The 17,565-nt window shown below is 36.7% G+C and overlaps 2 protein-coding genes across 6 annotated transcripts in view; one reads left to right on the forward strand and one right to left on the reverse strand.

The window, feature by feature from the left end:
* The window catches only part of LOC133664392 (collagen alpha-2(IV) chain-like), a 116,572-nt gene that overhangs the window by 38,631 nt on the left and 60,376 nt on the right, over window positions 1-17,565 (reverse strand). The gene's annotated exons all lie outside the window — the stretch shown is intronic.
* LOC133664395 (collagen alpha-1(IV) chain-like) overlaps window positions 1-17,565 on the forward strand; it is a 154,084-nt gene that overhangs the window by 10,872 nt on the left and 125,647 nt on the right. For both annotated transcript variants that reach the window (XM_062068974.1, XM_062068975.1), the window contains one exon: window positions 11,224-11,323. The gene's annotated coding sequence lies outside the window, so the exon portion shown is untranslated. The remainder of the gene's footprint in view (window positions 1-11,223; window positions 11,324-17,565) is intronic.

The raw sequence follows: 17,565 nt of genomic DNA on the forward strand, positions 1-17,565 counted from the left end.
TTCCTGAAGGCTCTCCTTCTGCATGATGTTTTGGGGCCAACTGGGGCTCAGCTTCCCCTGGTGGGGGGTTAGAGTAAGGAGGGGGGTGAGGTTAAGGACTGAGTAAATAAACATCTGCAGATGATGTTTAGATATCTATGAGTGTGTTTGGACCTTGAGGCCGCAGTCAAAACCTTCTTGGATGGGAGCGGACTGGGAGTCCAAGCGAGGCCGCACGCAGACAGGTGGACAATTTTGGCGTCGCAGCGGACGATTCCAATTAGAATGTTTAGCCAAGCATCAACATGCATCCAAACGACCAAAGACGCGTTTAATGAAAGCATCAACATGCATCCAAACGACCAAAGACGCGTTTAATGACAGGTGGCTGGTGTGAAGGACCAAGAGGGAGAACAAAAACCCGCATGCGGTCCTCCTGGGGTGCTCCTTGTCCACCTGCACTCTTGCCTCAGGTCTGAGGAATGAGATGAGGTCTCACGTCTGCGGGTCGTGAGCGCGCACATGTGACGAAACAGGACGCAGCTGCGGCGGATGTGCGTGAGAAAATAATACACGGCGAACGAGGTGTTTCCCTAAAAGAAAATGTGTCGATATAGTGTGTCTGCACCATGCCTGATTGTGTTTACGTGTCATGTGATCCATCATGGGTGTGTTGCCTTTAGGGCCCCGTGGATTCTTTTATCACTGTCATTAAGGCGCCGTTACTGTTTCTTTGAATCAACATGGAATTTCTTTGTATTCACTCCCATTTTGGAGGGTCTCTACTCTATTTGTGGCGCCCCCTATATGTTGTGCTTTATTTATTTTGTAAGACATGCTAGCAATCATGTAATACAGATATCCTCAAGCAGGGGTGTTAGGAATTTTTTCACGTCCGATACGATACCGATATTGGAGCCTTGAGTATTGGCAGATACCTATGTAAATCATATATAATATCAGCACAAATCATCGAACATACTTTTATTATTTTGTAGTGTGGAATGTTCGAAAATGTTTGATCAAGTGAAATTACTCAGAGAACAATGGTAGGCATGAAAAACACTAACCTTATGACAGTTTTATGCTTTGGAAGTGGAGTGATAGTTTGTTTTTGACGACATCTGCTGGTCCCAATAATTCATTAAATTAAGATCAGGACAGAGAAAGTTGAATGATGCAGACACGTTTGTTACTCGATACTTTCTAAGACTTTGTACCTGAAGACTTTGTATGCGCAGGTAATATTCAACTATGATTATTCTATGATTGTTTATATTTACAAATGTGCAACATAGTTCAATTAAGGCAAAGCTTCTCAATTTTCTTCGGTTACGACACCCTTTGGAAGAAGAAAACATATAAATAGTATAATTTCTCTATAAAATTGTTATAAGTACACCTCTGCATAATATTCTATCCTTAGTAACATTAAAGAAAAAAGGAAATATAGATCAACCTACGACCAAAAATATTAATAATAATTTTTAGTCCGTTACAGAAGAGAAATCCCCAATTTATTTTAAGAAGCTTTTTGGCCGACTTGAACCATTTGATACTGAAAACAATTGATTATAAACACTAAATAAATAAATAATAGTTAAAATTGATCAGCAACATAACTCAGGAGCACAATATATAAAAGACTCCATAAAATTTAAGAAACCTTTTTTTTTTTTAATCAAAATGAGGAAGTCGGAATTAATGGCTACAATAAACACGTTTTGCAGCGCAAAGCTTTTCGACGCATGAGACTGATAAACATGTTCTTCGGGGTCCCACGCGCCGCCCTAGCATTGCATTGCTCCGTCTCAGGGGGCCCGCTCTACTATTTGAGAAGGAGTGAACTAAGGACACTTATTACGTATGACTAACATGTGTGCCTACCCCGTTTACCTTTGGTACATGACTTCACTAAAATACAAGAAAAGACCAACCATGTGTGCTTATTGGCGGACATTTAGATGTTAACTGGCTGTCAGCTTTGCACAAGTAAACACACTGCAGGACTGCTTATATCGGAGATTTTCGATGCAAGCCGATATCAGCCGATACTTGTTTTTTTTGGCTGATATCGCACTGATATTAATATTGGATCGGGACACACCTATCCTCAAAGTTGTGTCATCATTAGACTAACTGTCAATGACTTATTGCCAATTAGTTGCTACAGTGAGCACGGCCTGTGCCCCTGACAAGACGCCATGCTTTTCAATTAATCTTGCTCAAATTTAACACACATCTTCGTTTGTACTAGGGTTGTACGGTATACAGTAAATTACCGGTATTAGTACAGTACCGCGATGCTAATGAATCATTTTCGGTACTATACAGCTTCTGAAAAGTACCGGTCCGCCACAACAACATCACAACATCTTCTTTCGTTTTTTAAAAATGTATGTTATGTTTATAAACTCAGGGAATATGTCCCTGGACACATGAGGACTTTGAATATAACCAATGTATGATCCTGTAACTACTTGGTATCAGATTGATACCCAAATTCATGGTATCATCCAAAACTAATGTAAAGTATCAAACAACAGAAGAATAAGTGATTATTACATTTTAACAGAAGTGTAGATAAAACATGTTAAGAGAGAAAGTAAGCAGATATTAACAGTAAATGAACAAGTAGATTAATAATTCATTTTCTACCACTTGTCCTTAATAATTTTGACAAAATAATAGAACTGCATATGTCAGCAGCTAAATTAGGAGCCGTTGTTTGCTTACTAAATAATAAAAGACAAGTTGTCTTGTATGTTCACTACTTTATTTAAGGAAAAACTTGCAATAAGAAACATGTTTAATGTACTGTACGATTAAAAAAAAATAAAATAAAGCCAATAATGCAATTTTTTGTGGTCCCATTTATTTAGAAAAGTACTGAAAAGTACCAAAAAGTGTCGAAATAATTTTGGTACCGGTACCAAAATATTGGTATCGCGACAACACTAGTCTGTACCAAATTTTGTGTGGATACAGTGATCGATACAGTAGGTTTTTTTTAAAGCTTTGTAAAGAAAACACAAATTTAAAGCAATTTTCTCAAGGAATTTTAATTTTTAGCGCTACTTTAGTCATAATTTAATTTTTGCTTTTGCCTTAAAATACAAATCTGAGCATCCCAGCCGTTATTTTACTTGAATCAGAAAAGTATCATGCTAGCTAGCATAGCCAGAGACAAATAAAAGTTCAAATTTTTTTATTTCTTCGTTATTGCTTGTGGAATTTTCCTCATTTATGCACGTTACCACTTGCATGCGCCTGTCAATAGGCCTTTTATTGCCATATATTAGTACTGCCTTGTTATTGACAGAGTGCATGCTGCTGATTGCAGAAACTGCAGAGAGAAAAAAAATGTATGGCATATATATAAAGTTGTAAACATTCAAGAAAAAGGTCCAAATTGCAAAAACATATCACAATGATAGGAAAATTTTTTTTTCAACCCAGCAGCAGAATTAGATTCAGGTCATTACGGTGGAGTGCACTATTTGGATGCTACCAGTAGAGGCGCTGTTGAATCAGTTGGTCTAAAGCAGGGGTCACCAACCTTTTTGAAACCAAGGGCTACTTCTTGGGTACTGATTAATGCGAAGGGCTACCAGTTAGATACACACTTAAATAAATTGCCAGAAGTAGCCAATTTGCTCAATTTACCTTTAACTCTGTTATTATGAATAATTAATGATATTTATCTTTGTGGAAACACTGATCATCTTAATAATTTCTCACAATAAATATATATAGAAACAGATAAATATCAATATGCAACACTTTATTTTTATATTTTCTCTAAGTGCACATTTTTCAAATTGAACATTTTCAAATGATCACTTCTAAGACAGTCTTGTGAAATCACAATATCCCATTTTAACTAGCTAGCCACTAACATTTTTTAACAAATCATGAATTACTTTGCACCATGTTTGTACAAATAATAACTCATGTAAAATACAAAAGTAAACTCTCAAATTTTAAATCATGTCACACTTTGAACTGGACACCAAATCTGTTATCTGTTTCTTTGTCAGTTAGTGGGAAGCCTGGCATTGCATGCTGTTAACTAGTGTGTTGTACTCTGGTGTGTAACTTGGCACTGCAACTCTGAGTGAGTCTTGCAGATGTGCATCAGTGAGGCGTGTTCTGTGTTTGTTTTTGATGAAGTTCATGTCAGAAAAGGATGATTCACAAAGATAAGATTTTTTTCATTGTTTGCGGAACCTTCTTAATCTTTTGGACATATTTTCACAGCAATCTGGCCTTATGCTTAATTATGATAAATGTAAAATGTTAAGGATCGGAAATCTAAAGGGAACGTCCTTTCGAATGGAATGCAAAGTGCCTGTTTTGTGGACAGATGGACCAGTTAACATACTTGGTGTTGTTGTCCCAGAAAATCTGGAAGATCTAGGCTCAGTAAATTATGATAATCGACTAAGAAAGCTGGACAAAATTATGCAATTATGGAAAGGGAAATCCCTAACCTTGTATGGTAAATTGTCTATTGCCAACTCGTTAATTATTCCTCAATTTATTTATTTGTTTTTGTCATTACCAGCTCCATCACAAAACTTTTTTAAGATTTATGAGCAGAGGGTCTTCGATTTTGTCTGGAACGGCAAACCAGAAAAGATTAAAAGAAAGGTTTTGTACAAAGAGTATGAATATGGGGGCCTGAAACTTCTCAACCTTGAAGCTATGTGTCTGTCTTTAAAAGCATCAATTGTTCCAAAGATGTATTTAAACATTGAGTGGTACACAAATGTCCTGTTGGACAAAAAACATGTACTGTATCAAAAGAAATTGTATCCTTTTTTACAAGTGATCCCCTCCCAGAGAGTCTGCTGGGAAACATGGCGGGGTTCATAAAGGAAACAATCCACTCATAGTGGTGTTTTCAATTTTATGTGCCAGAAAAAAGAGACGATATTTTGCAGCAGTTAATATGGATGAACTCTAATATTGTAATAGGTGGAAAGCCTTTCTTTTGGAAAAATATGTTTGAAAGAGGAATCATTTTTGTCAATGATATTATCAATGAGAATGGTAAAATTATGAAGTATGATGAATTTAGAGCTATGTATGGTGATGCTTGCTCAAGCTTTTCATTTTATCAACTAACTGGAGTAATTGGGAAAAGATGGAAACAAATAATTAATTATGGAACTACTAAATTATTAGTTTGTAAACCTCTAATAAGAAATTCTAGTTGGCAAAAAGGAACTAAAATAAATAGAAAAATATATAATTTTTATTTAATAAAGAAATCTTTGAAGGCTGCCTCATACAACACAAATGGAAAATGGGAGGACCTTTTTGACTGCCCGTTGCCATGGGATGCCATATTCAAACTAATCTATAAAACCACTATCGATGTGCAAAATCGTTATTTTCAAATTAAAATTATTTATAACTTCTTACCCACAGGGAAAATGTTAAAATTATGGAATATGACAGAGTCAGATGATTGCCGATTTTGTTGTCAGGAGCCTGAATCCACCCTGCATTTGTTTTGGTATTGTCATATTGTGTCTTTGTTTTGGGTGGAAGTTGAAAAAATGTGTTTAAGGATTGGTTTGTTTATGAAGCTTAATGTGGTTTCTGTTATTTTAGGAGAGTTCATTGACAATCATGATTTAGTCAATTTAATTATAGTACTCGGTAAAATGTTTATTTTTAAGGCCAAAAACAGATATTCACTTAGTATTACTTTCTTTAAAACATTTATTCAGTATTTTCTAACTTTAGAAAGTTACATGGTTGAAAACGATAATGATGCCAAAAAACATTTAAAAAAAGATGAGAAGTCCTCAAAGGCTTATTTTGAAAGTATAATTATGTTTATAGATTATATGATATCTGTTGTTGTGTTCCCTAATTTGAGTGACCTGGACATAATCTGGACTGTACATAAATGCTTATTTTGACAATGTAATTTTGTTTATAAATTATATGCAATCTGTTGTGTTCCCTAATTTTTTTCTGTGTACATGAATGAAGGTGTGTGTTGCTGAGTCCGACTTGGACATTATCTGGACTGGGCCTGGTTTAAAAAACCCTTTAAACAAATCTAATTTCATTGACAACCTGGTCTGTTGAAGATAAGGCCCTTTTTTTAAAAATAAAATAAAATAAGATAAATAAATAAAAAACATTTTCTTGGATAAAAAAGAAAGTAAAACAATATAAAAATAATTACATAAAAAATATTAATTAATGAAAATGTTAGTGGACCAGCAGCCTATACAATCATGTGTGCTTCAGGGACTGTGTCCCTTGCAGATGTGTTGTCTATGTTGTGGGAACCAGAATATTGGTAGCAGAAAGAAATAACCCCTTTTGTGTGAGTGGGTGTACATGGGGGAGGTTGTTTGGGTTGATGCACTGATTGAAAGTGTATTTTGTGTTTTTTCTATGTAGATTTAATTTAAAAAATAAAATAAAATAAAAAAAAATAAATTTTTTTTTTTTTTAGAACAGGCCCGCGGGCGACTCATCTGGTCCTTACGGGCGACCTGGTGCCCGCGGGCACCGCGTTGGTGACCCCTGGTCTAAAGAAAGCCAACGGGAAATTACTACAGGAAGTTGAGCTGTGCAGGATTATACTGTGCAATGCCACATTGGCACGGAAACAGAAATTCAGAACACTCAGATGGACATTTTCACATTATTAAATGAAAACAATTAGTCGATTGATGGTTACATTCCGCCATTGTTCTCTAGTAGAAGCACAAACCAGAGCAGTGAAGTATGCACTAAATGGAACTTTATTATACATTTACTGTATTGTTTTTTTTTCCCCCAGTGAGGTCGCACACAAATCAGGAATTGGATATCCAAACGCATTTGACCTTAAACTTTTCTCAGGCATAGAAAAAAAAAAAATCACTCAATGCACTGTAAACAACGTCTCTGAGAAAAATGGATTTCTGCAGAGGGGAACATATTTACGAGGAGAGCTTAATTGTTTCCTCCGCGGCCAGCCGGCCCGTCCACGGAGCTTTCATAACACAACCTGATGGTGAACATATGGTGGCGCTGTGGTGACCCTGGTCACATTTATTTGGAGGACACACTTCACTGAGCGTTACGTTATCCTGACTCCTGTCTGTAAATCCTACCGTATATTCCAGCGGATGACCCATGTTGACACCTTATTGGCTGGAATTTACAACCAGAACTCCTAACCTGAACCCAAAATGTCTGGTTAAAGGCTACAAAAAGACCTTAATGCCGTATTTGGTTTGATATGAACCCTTCCCAGTCATAACATAAATACACAAAAAAACAATGTGGAGTGTTTTTGCTTCGTCTTGATCTTTGTTCTTACTATTTGTCCTTGCTGTGTTTTCTGGCTTCTGAATAAAGATACAGATGCTTCCGGAGGGCCAATGTCTGATGCCTAAGTACACACGTTTGCAGAAAAACTGGCTGCAATGTCGGACCTTGCAGTAAATCTGTCAGTATTGATGAGAATTGTAATTTGGTAAGATGTTGTACACTATTTTAGCGGCAGCTCTTGAATATATCCCGTGTCGCGTTACAGTTCTTATCATAACTGTGCATCTTGATTTATAGCACTTTTTTGTGAGGGGGGGGAAAAAAGGGTCAGGAATATTTCTGCTATAACAAATAGAGCCAGTCCAATTTCATGGTTCCAGCTGCAGCTACAATATCCAAATAACACTGAGCTGTTTAATAATTGTTTTTGCTCATGTTTTCACTATAAATGGCATTTTCACTGATGCAGGATTAATGGATTACAGCAGGTGTGTCAAACCCGTTTTCATTGTGGCCCCATCACAGTTATGACTACCCTCAGAGGGCCGTTTGTAAAAGAGAATAAATATGAATATAAATGTTTTATAGCATCGTTATATATTTTGCATAGGCAAATGTTTTTTAATGATTTTTTTTTTGTGAGAGATTAATGGACAAGTTGCTTTAAAATCACAAGTCAAGGTGACAAGCACATATTGAAGTACGATATTTATTTTTGCTTACCAAAAACATGTAAATACTTGGAACATCTTGTTTCATAATCAGACACGTTTCAAAGTAATATGAAAGTATGCATGCAATATATTTTTCTGTCAAAATATGAAATAACAAATACATTTAACCAGAAAGTGCTCTAATAATTCCAGCTTTTCGCAGGCCACATAAATGACATGGTGGATCGCAGTATCCAACATTTAAGCAAGCTTTCATTTTTTAATCATACACATTTTTAAAGGGGATCTGTACTATTTTATTGTACTTTGTACAGTATTATAGTATTGTCCCTTCAAAGTAAAACTGCACTTTTTGGGGGAGATATACCCATTATCCACAATCTTTAAATAAGACAAGAACACACATTTCCCTTTTCTGTGCATTCCAAGTGGTGAAAACTGCTAGCAAGAGGCAGCTAACAATGCAGGTAAGAGATATGCCATCTATTTCGCCCATAAAACCCTCTAAAAATCATCAAAAAGCCTCAAACACTGTTTTATATACATGCTGTCAGTATGAATTTATTTGTAGGTAAGTTTAAAAAATTTTTTTTTTTTTTTTTTTTTTAGAACACTTTATAAACTCAATTGGATAATTCCCATTATCTGCATTGTTAGCCGCCTCATACTAGCAGTGTTTCACCATTCAGAACTCGCATGAAAGGGAAAAACATATGTGTTCTTTTCTCACATTGGGATTGTGAATGATGGGCAAATCTCCCCCCAAAAGTGCAGTTTTACTTTAAAGGGACAATACATTAGAACAGTTATTCTCAAACTGTGGTGCACACGGGCTCCATCTAGTAGTGGTGCACCAAAGAATCACCTGATTAAAGTGCAGTGTTTTATTTTCCTATATTCAAACAAAGTGTTACAGTTCAAACGGTGTGTAATGTTGCAGTGGCCAAAAATATGAATTATACATTTTAAATAAAACTTCTGCCTTGTTTTTAATGAATACTTAGGCTTAATACGTTACTGTATTTTAATGTTGGTTATTATGGTGGTACTCTGAGAGCCAAGTGTTTTCTGAGGTGATGCTTGGTGTAAAAAGTTTGAGAAACACTGCTATAAAAAAAATTACAATTGGCGACACTTTAGAGTACTCAGTGTGCAGCTTGTATAGCAGTATCAATGTACAATCAGCGGAAAATGAGTCAAAACAGTCGTTTTTATCTATATAGTGTCATGTCTGTGTTAATCATGTTTTTGTTTTGCTTGGGTTTTGGGCTCTTTTTTTAGTTCCTGGTTGCACTTCCTTGTTTGGTTTGGTTTCCATGGTCACCCATTAGTTTTCACCTGTCTTGTCACGCACCTGTTTCGAGTCACGCACCTGTTTTCACTGATCACGTCACTATTTAAATCTGTCTGTTTCTGTTGTTCGTCCTGGCGTCCTCACACTATTTCATCACTCTGCTCCATGTCTTGTCACAGTTCTTTACCAAGTAAGTTTTGTTCATTTATGCCACAGTTAGTGTTTTTGTTTTAATGTTCATAGTTTTTGTGCCCACGTGCATGTCTTTTGTTTCATAGTCAAGTTTGTATTTCCGCCTTTGTGTGCGCCTTTTGTTTGCTTTCTTTTTTTGTAGTTTATTAGTGTTAAAAAAATAAATAATGTATTTAAATTCACGCCTTGCCCGCGCCAATTTTCCTTTGCCTTCTGGGAGAACAAACCACGCCATGAACCAAGTCCTGACTTATAGCTGGTAACACGAGAGTAGCAAGATCATTGTGGTGGTGGTAGCGTAATGGTCAAGGGCTGCATGAATGCTGCCAGCACTGGGTGAGCTGCGGTTGATTGAGGGGAAATGGGATTTTCAGCATGTACTGAGAAAATGGAAAATGTTTGCTGAAAGTTGAGAGGCATACAGAACTTTTGTCAACTATGATACCGTCGAATGAGTCCAGGAACAAAAGAATATCAACACTATAAATAGAAATATGACCAACAGAGGGATGGTGCGTGTCTGCCTGAAAAGCAATACAGTAGTCGCGTTGTTCCAGAAACGGCACCTATCATGTAAAAAATGTGAGGGTGACTCACTCTAAATTAGACACACAGCTTGGTGCACGACTCGTAGCCAAACATGGATTGGATCAGACTGGAAAATGTGGGGGGGAAAAAAAAGATAAGGAGAATAATTTCTCTGTGGTGTGATCTTGTGATATTTATTTTATGAGTCAGAGAAAGTCTGGCGCTAAATGTCTCTGAATTCTTCTTTGTTGATCCTGCCAATGAGGCTCATCTCTTCTGAGTAGCTGTTTGATTTGATTAAACATGCTGTAAGATGCGCTAAAGGTGTGTTCGCCTGTTGTTGTTTTGTGTGTATTGACCTGCAACTTGAGCTACACAAAGTCATAGTTACTGTAATTGATCGTTTAGGATTCTGTTAATTGGTGTTGCGTTTAATGACGTTTATTGGGCGTGTCTTTAAGCAAAGGAGGCTACAGTAAATAAAGTAAACTTGGCTGCAACCAGCAGAGACGCTGTTGATTTAGTCTCAACTAGTTTGCTGTCTGAAGAAGTGAACAACATAACAGCTAAAGGAATTGAGCTACTTACAGGCAATGGCACAACTTCATCAAAGGGCAGCATTACTCTACTCCAGTGGTACCCAAACTTTTTTATATATATATTTTTTTAAACCAAATACCACCTCAGAAAACACTTGGCTCTCTAAGTACCACTATAATGACCAACAAAATACAGTAGCGTAGTAGGCCTAAATGTTTGTTAAAAACAAGGCAGAGGTTATTTAACAAATATATTTAACATTTGTGGCCACTGTAACATTACATACAGTTTGAACAGTCACACTGTGTTTCAATATTTAATTGATTCTTTGGCGTAGCGTACAACAGTTTGAAAACCCCTGCTCTACTCAATACAACACAAGCATGGAAAGAGGAGTTTATAATACTTCGACAAGCTGAAATCACAGTTAATCGATACATTCATTGAGACTTTCTCCTTTAATTGATAAATGTAAGGCACATATCTCCTCATCACACCACCAACTTTTCTGTTACACTGGCTGTTTTCTTTCCTGTTTGGGTTTTTGCACAGAATGTACAGTATTAACTCAAATCAAATGTAAGACCGCCCCTTTTTTTAAAGACCCAAAGACAAAATGAATCCCAAACCCATCATAAATGTTAGCTGCTGGATAGTATTTTGATGGCTTCTATTATCTTAAAATTTAGCATCATAACTCCTCTTCTGTTCTCTGCCAACTTGCAGGCGTCTGTGTCGCGGCTGCATCCCTCATGGTTACTACGTGAGTAACAGGAAGAAAAGCCCAGACTCGTTTTAGGGAGAAGTCATTAAGTGCCCCCTGCTGGTATGTATAAATCTCTTGACCTAAACGATATATAAAAAAACAACTGTTCAGACTTTTCAGTTTGCTGTCGTGTGTAAGGGACTGGAAGAAAAGCTCTGACTTGTTTAGAGAGAAGTCATCTGGCGCCACTTGTTGGTTTACATCCCTAGATCTGTAGACCCCAAATTTAAAACGGACCATTTTTTTTAGTTTACTGTCTTATATTTAGGAAGAAAAGCTCGGATTTCCTTGGAGAGAAGTCATTTGACAACTTGTCTTTTATCTGGGGACAAAAATGCATTCTGGTCCATCCAATATTTTATGTAACTAGTAAAAAATATAAAAATTTACATTTTTTTAAAGGTTTATAAAAATATTTTGTACAAATCTGCATTACATTTTTTTTTTTTTTTCATTTATTTATTTCATTCATTTAAAAACCAATGCAACAACAGCATTTAGCATGAAAGAAAAGGAGCAGAAAGAAGTAAAATGTATAATATCTGCCCCAGATCAACACAAAATCATATACAGTTCCAGTTCATTTTGAGCTGTCTGATCAAATCAAATCAAATGTATTTATAAAGCACATGTAAAATTTACCACAGGGGTAGCCAAAGTGCTGTACAATGGGCAGGTTAAAAATGCACAAAAACACACAATACCTTAATACAGTTGATCTACGACTCCGCAGTTGAATATTTTTGTAACATTGATAATTTGACATTCTTCTTAAACAAAAAAATTGACTCAGAAGTTTTGATTTGACATTTAAGACTGTTTCACAGACTGACTCCTTTGATTGAGACACATATTTCCTTTACAGCTGACTGAAACCTGGGTTTTGTCAAAACCTCAGTACCTTTTAGTTCATATCTGCTTTTTCTCTTGGTAAATCTATTCTGCAAATGGTATGGTAAACTTTCCATATGAGCTTTATTCATGTTTTTTAGAAGGTTATAGACTATACTAATTTATTAAATTTCAGTGTTTTTAATTGTATGAATAAAGGATTGGTTGGGTCTCTGTATCTTCCGACTATAATCGCCCTTTTTTGTAAAAGAAAAATTTGATTAACGTATCTTTTGCAGGCACTTCTCCATACTTCAATACAATACAATCCATGAGTTATACAACAAAAACAATTCACTTTTATTTAGAAAATCTTTGACTTTAGACAGCACAGCTATTATTTGGGATACCTTTACTTTGACATAATCATTATGTGATTTCCATGTCAAATGTTGGTCAATCATAATACCTAGAAACGTTCTTTCAATTTCTAACCCATTAATAACTAATGACACGTCAACGTATTTCCTTTTACTACAAAAACAATCATAAATTTATTTTTGCTGATTTTTAAGGACAATTTATTGGCATTGAACCACATCATTTTCTGGAATTCATTTTCTACAATTTGTAGGACATCATTTATATTTTCTCCTGAATAAAATAAAGTGATGTCAGCCGTAAATAGAATGCACCTAAGTAAATAATACAGTCACAATGTAATTTATTAAATATAAAAGAAAAAGTCAGAGGTACTCCACAAGTTATGTTACAATTTTTAGACTTTATGTTGTTGATTTCAACAAACTGATTTCTGTTTTTAAATAGCTTGTAAGTTGTTGCTGTGCCGCACCTCTTATACCATATTTATATAATTTATGCAACAATATCTTGTGGTCCAGCACATCAAACGCTTTTAAAGATCTACAAAGTTGTTTACTAAATAGTGCTTTTTGTCTATTGCATAGGCTATTTCTGCAGTTAGTTCCATAATCGCTGTAGCAGTTGAATGATTAGGACGAAACCCGTATTGGCTGTTACTTACAATCTTTAAATTCAAAAAGAGTTTTCATACTGTGTAGTCCATGATTTTGAAGTACAGCAAAGCAGTACATGTCATGTATCTAGAGTACTTCATTTGACTCCCATTCAGTGCACCAAACCCTACTGAATTCTTTAAAGAACACGTGTCAGTTAGTGTTTTTCTAACTGGACAAAACATCTTATCCTTAAAACCCTGCACCTGTTGCTCAATAGCTGCCAATGCTGTACGTCATTCCATCTTAAATCCTTCTACTTCACAACATCACACTAGAAGAGCTCTGGTTCAATCTGTCTAATTTCAACATGGAACTTGTCCAAATCTAACAAACTAATCCACAGTTCTAGTGACAGCAACAGATATTGAACTTCCCAGACTTCCACTTCCATTCTGCTAATCGCCATTTGTGTTCATTGCCAAACAGTTGCTAGTTCTGTTTGCCAGGCCTTGTTGGGATCAAGCTCAGGGGATCTAATTAGGCGCCAAAGGGTACACCGTCTACCTTAAATGGAGCCCATGGATGCTACAGTATGAAAGAATCCAAGAGGTGATCCAGAGTTTTAAGTTCAAGGGTTAGTCCTCATCCACAGAGAAAACAGTGCTTCCTGTTTGCTTAATAAAGCGCATTCTTGACTAACCATTTACGTCATGCCTTTGGAAGGTTCTGAATTGTTCTGGCATATTCATACACACCCGGGGGCTATAAAGTATGGCCTTTCCAAGTGGTTGTGATCCCTCAGAGGGAAGCTATCAAACAACAACAAAGGACTTCCATCCTTTTCGCTAAAAACACTCGCAAAAGTCTTTGAACCACCACATTCCAAGTCGGGCCGCTAGCCTGTCCTGGGAAATGAAATCCGAATGGAGTACCGAACAGAACAGAACAGAACAGAACAGAACAGAAAAGGCAGCCATTTTTAGCCGCTGTTGGCAAACAAACAGGCGATCTTTTTCTCACAAAAACAGAAGCCATCGGAATCGGAAAAAAAAGATCAGTGGACTGTCATTGTACTCCACTTCCTGAGAGATGTCATTTCCTGTCCCAACATCAGCTGAGGGGCAGTGTTTCCCAGGATGGAAGGGACAGATTCCCCAACATCTGCCTAACGTCTTCACTACGGTTGCCCAGACCTCATAAAGATGGCCTCAAACAGACGTCACTGTTGTCAAAGTTGCTTCGTCTGTGTAAAATCTCAAGGCACTTCTTGTTTCTGAGAGCTAAAGATCGTTAAAAAAAGACAAAACAAAAGCCAGCATTCATGGGCGAAAACGCTTTCTGGAGGAAGACACAGGTTGCCTTTTGTTCTACTTGGACTGTTCGACTCTGGGTTGACTGTAGACTGTTCTGATAACACCTCAAAAGAAGACTTGTGAGCTTTCTTATCAACCCTTCAGTTATCATTCTGACATTTTGTGCCATTTTGTTTATTTTTTTCAAGTCATTTTGGCAATGGTGAGTATAGGTCAAATTTGCCAGAGGATATTTATTTTCAAAACATTTTAGAGATGTCATCTCTGTTCCTTACATGAATCTAAAACGACAATGCTACACACAAAACCATGTTTTTGCTCTTAAAAACAAACAATGCCCTATTCAAAACAATTGGACATGTTCGTTTTGATCCTATACATATCTTAACATTAACTAAGGCAATTCTGTGATTTGGAAAAATGGTTTCAGCACCCCCACTGCCCCGAGAGGGACAAGCGGTAGAAAATGGATGGATGAATGGATGGATGATCAATTTGGCCTTTTATACTTGTCCACCAGATGGTGCTATTTTTTCCTATTCAAAAGCATGTATCAAAATGTCCCTCTTTGTCTATTGACCTTATATAATAACGTACAGTACATGTTTAATATGTGTGTGTATGGTAATATTTTAGCTTGGTTTCCTCGATAAAAAGCAGTGAAATTAAATGCTAAATTCGATTCAAATCCCCAAAATATCATTCATATTTATTTATTCATATCTCAGGTAGTTTTTTTTGTGAATGTGAGTTTTTCTGATGCTGTCGAAAAAATAACAATACATTAAAATCTATGTTATTGGCAATCACTAACCTATCTTATTCATAATATAATTATTATTTATCCATCCATCCATCTATTTTCTACCGCTTGTCCCTTTTGGGGTCGCGGGGGGTGCTGGAGCCTCATCTTAGCTGCATTCGGGCGGTAGGCGGGGTAATTATTATTTATAATAATAATAACAATAATAACATTACATAAATATTCCTTGAAATGTATATTATGGATAAAACCCCCCACAAAAAAACTAAGGAGTTATGTTAATATCAAGTATTCAAAGTAGGGCTGTCAAAGTTAACGAGTTAACTCATGTGATTAATCCTTAAAAATATTGCATTAATCATGAACACACTAAGATTAATCAATTAGTCGGTAAGCGATCAGATCAATGCAAACGTCAATACAAGGAGACTCCGACTAGTGTGCTCGCTGGCAAATTTTACTCCAGAATACAGCCTGAAAGAATTTACTATTACCAAGTTTTGTGCAAATAAAAGACATGCTTTCAAGAATTAAAAAAAAAAAACGTTCCTGGATGACATTCTGACAATAAAATTGCATTTGTGTGCAAATATCGGGGTCTCTTCCCAGGCAAATTTCAATTATGCAAGGGAGTAATCAACTGTGATGAATCCAAATTGCAAAATTTGGATTAACCTGGTGACAAAAATTGACGGCCCTAATTTAAAGGTTTATAAACACCAAAAATAAACTATTACGTAGTATTTCAGTGTGACGCCAGTGGATTATCCATATATGGTATACATTTTCCCAAAGGGCTTTGCGTGAGTCCTTCATTCGCGCTGTAGTCAATAAGCTCCTTCTTTTTCGCTTTCCTCTTGTTGTGGGGCAGACTGGCTCGTACATGGACATGTATCCTATGCTTTTGCCATTTCTAATAAAAACTAGTATCGTATAGTTTGAACTTAATCCGTCAGTAGACTCTCTATGGAAGCGCTAAAAACTATAACAACGATGTTGAAATGGAGCTATGTAAATAAGACCACCCACAAAACGACACATCCTGAAGAAACGGTCAGAAAGTGGCTTGAAAATGGTCTGCAAAACATCAAAACAACAACATTTTGACCAAAGAACCACTTTTCAACCTTCTTTGAGGCAAGGCACATTTTTTTCATAAAAAAATAAGGAGGCACAGCACCAGCAGAAAACGTTAAAACATTAAACTCCACCAGGTCGTCGTTCCTTATTTTGAGTTCGTTTGTGTTTTCCTGTGTCTAGTGCTTTAGTTCTTGCCTTGCGCTGTTATTTTGGTGGCCCTTCCTGTTTTGTTGGTGTTTTCCTGTAGCAGTTTCATGTCTTCTTTTGAGTGCTATTCCCCGCACCTGCTTTGTGTTGGCAAGCAAGGCTATTTAAGTTGTTGCTATCCTTCTTTGTGTGGACATTGTTGATTGTCATGTCAAGTTTTTGCTGTCGTCCAGCATTTTGTTTGTTTACTTTGTAGCCAGTTCAGTTTTACTTTAATTTTGCATAGCCATTGCGTTTTCCTTTCCCTTTTGTTCATTTTTGGTTTAAGCATTACATACCTTTTTACCTGCACGCTGCCTCCTGCTGTGGTCTGCATATTGGGATCACAACAAACCATCCTCGTCTCACCCGACACATTCCGACTTTTACAAAGCAATTAACTGCCTGCTGCCACCTACTGACATGGAGTATTACGTGGTTACCCTGCCGAGTTCTACACAGTACAGACACTAAGCAACGGCACATTATTTGCAGATTATAATTACTGATTTGCAAAAAATATTTTTTGGACCAATTAGGTGAAGTTGCATAATTTCCCACGGCACACCAGACAGTATCTCACGGCACACTAGTGTGCCGCGGCACAGTGGTTGAAAAACACTGAAGTAGACCACAAGGAAGTGTTTTAAATGTATAAAAAAAACTATACACCCTTTAATGTGGGGAAGTTTAACAGACTTCTTAAAGGTTTAAAGAAAACAACTCCACGTTTAGGTGTTCACAACACAATCATTGATAGAGGAATGATTTATGGAGGAGATGTTTTTCAGCATTCCTCCAAAGATGATCTCTGCCAGGGGAGTGGGTGGTAAGGCTTGGGCTGCAGCAAAAGATTTACGAGGCGAGAGTATTCGGTTCCCACTAAGGCCCTCTTTGTATCACTCTTAGTCACTGTTAGTACATGGTAGGATAGTGTATCTACAAGCCACCATTTAGCCTCTTAACGAGCGCCATCCAACAACACCACAGCTGAGTTCAGACTCGGCCAAATCAGGCAGCTGTTAACCGCCATAGATCTCCTTTGGGGGAGAGAGAGATTTTGGAGGGAAGGAGAAGTAAAATGACCATCAACACATCTGTGAGGAAACATCTTGTTTTCCGTCGTACTTGTCGAACATGTTTTTGTTA

This window comes from Entelurus aequoreus, linkage group LG14 (assembly GCF_033978785.1).
Source record: "Entelurus aequoreus isolate RoL-2023_Sb linkage group LG14, RoL_Eaeq_v1.1, whole genome shotgun sequence".
In the NCBI taxonomy this organism is placed as follows: domain Eukaryota; kingdom Metazoa; phylum Chordata; class Actinopteri; order Syngnathiformes; family Syngnathidae; genus Entelurus; species Entelurus aequoreus.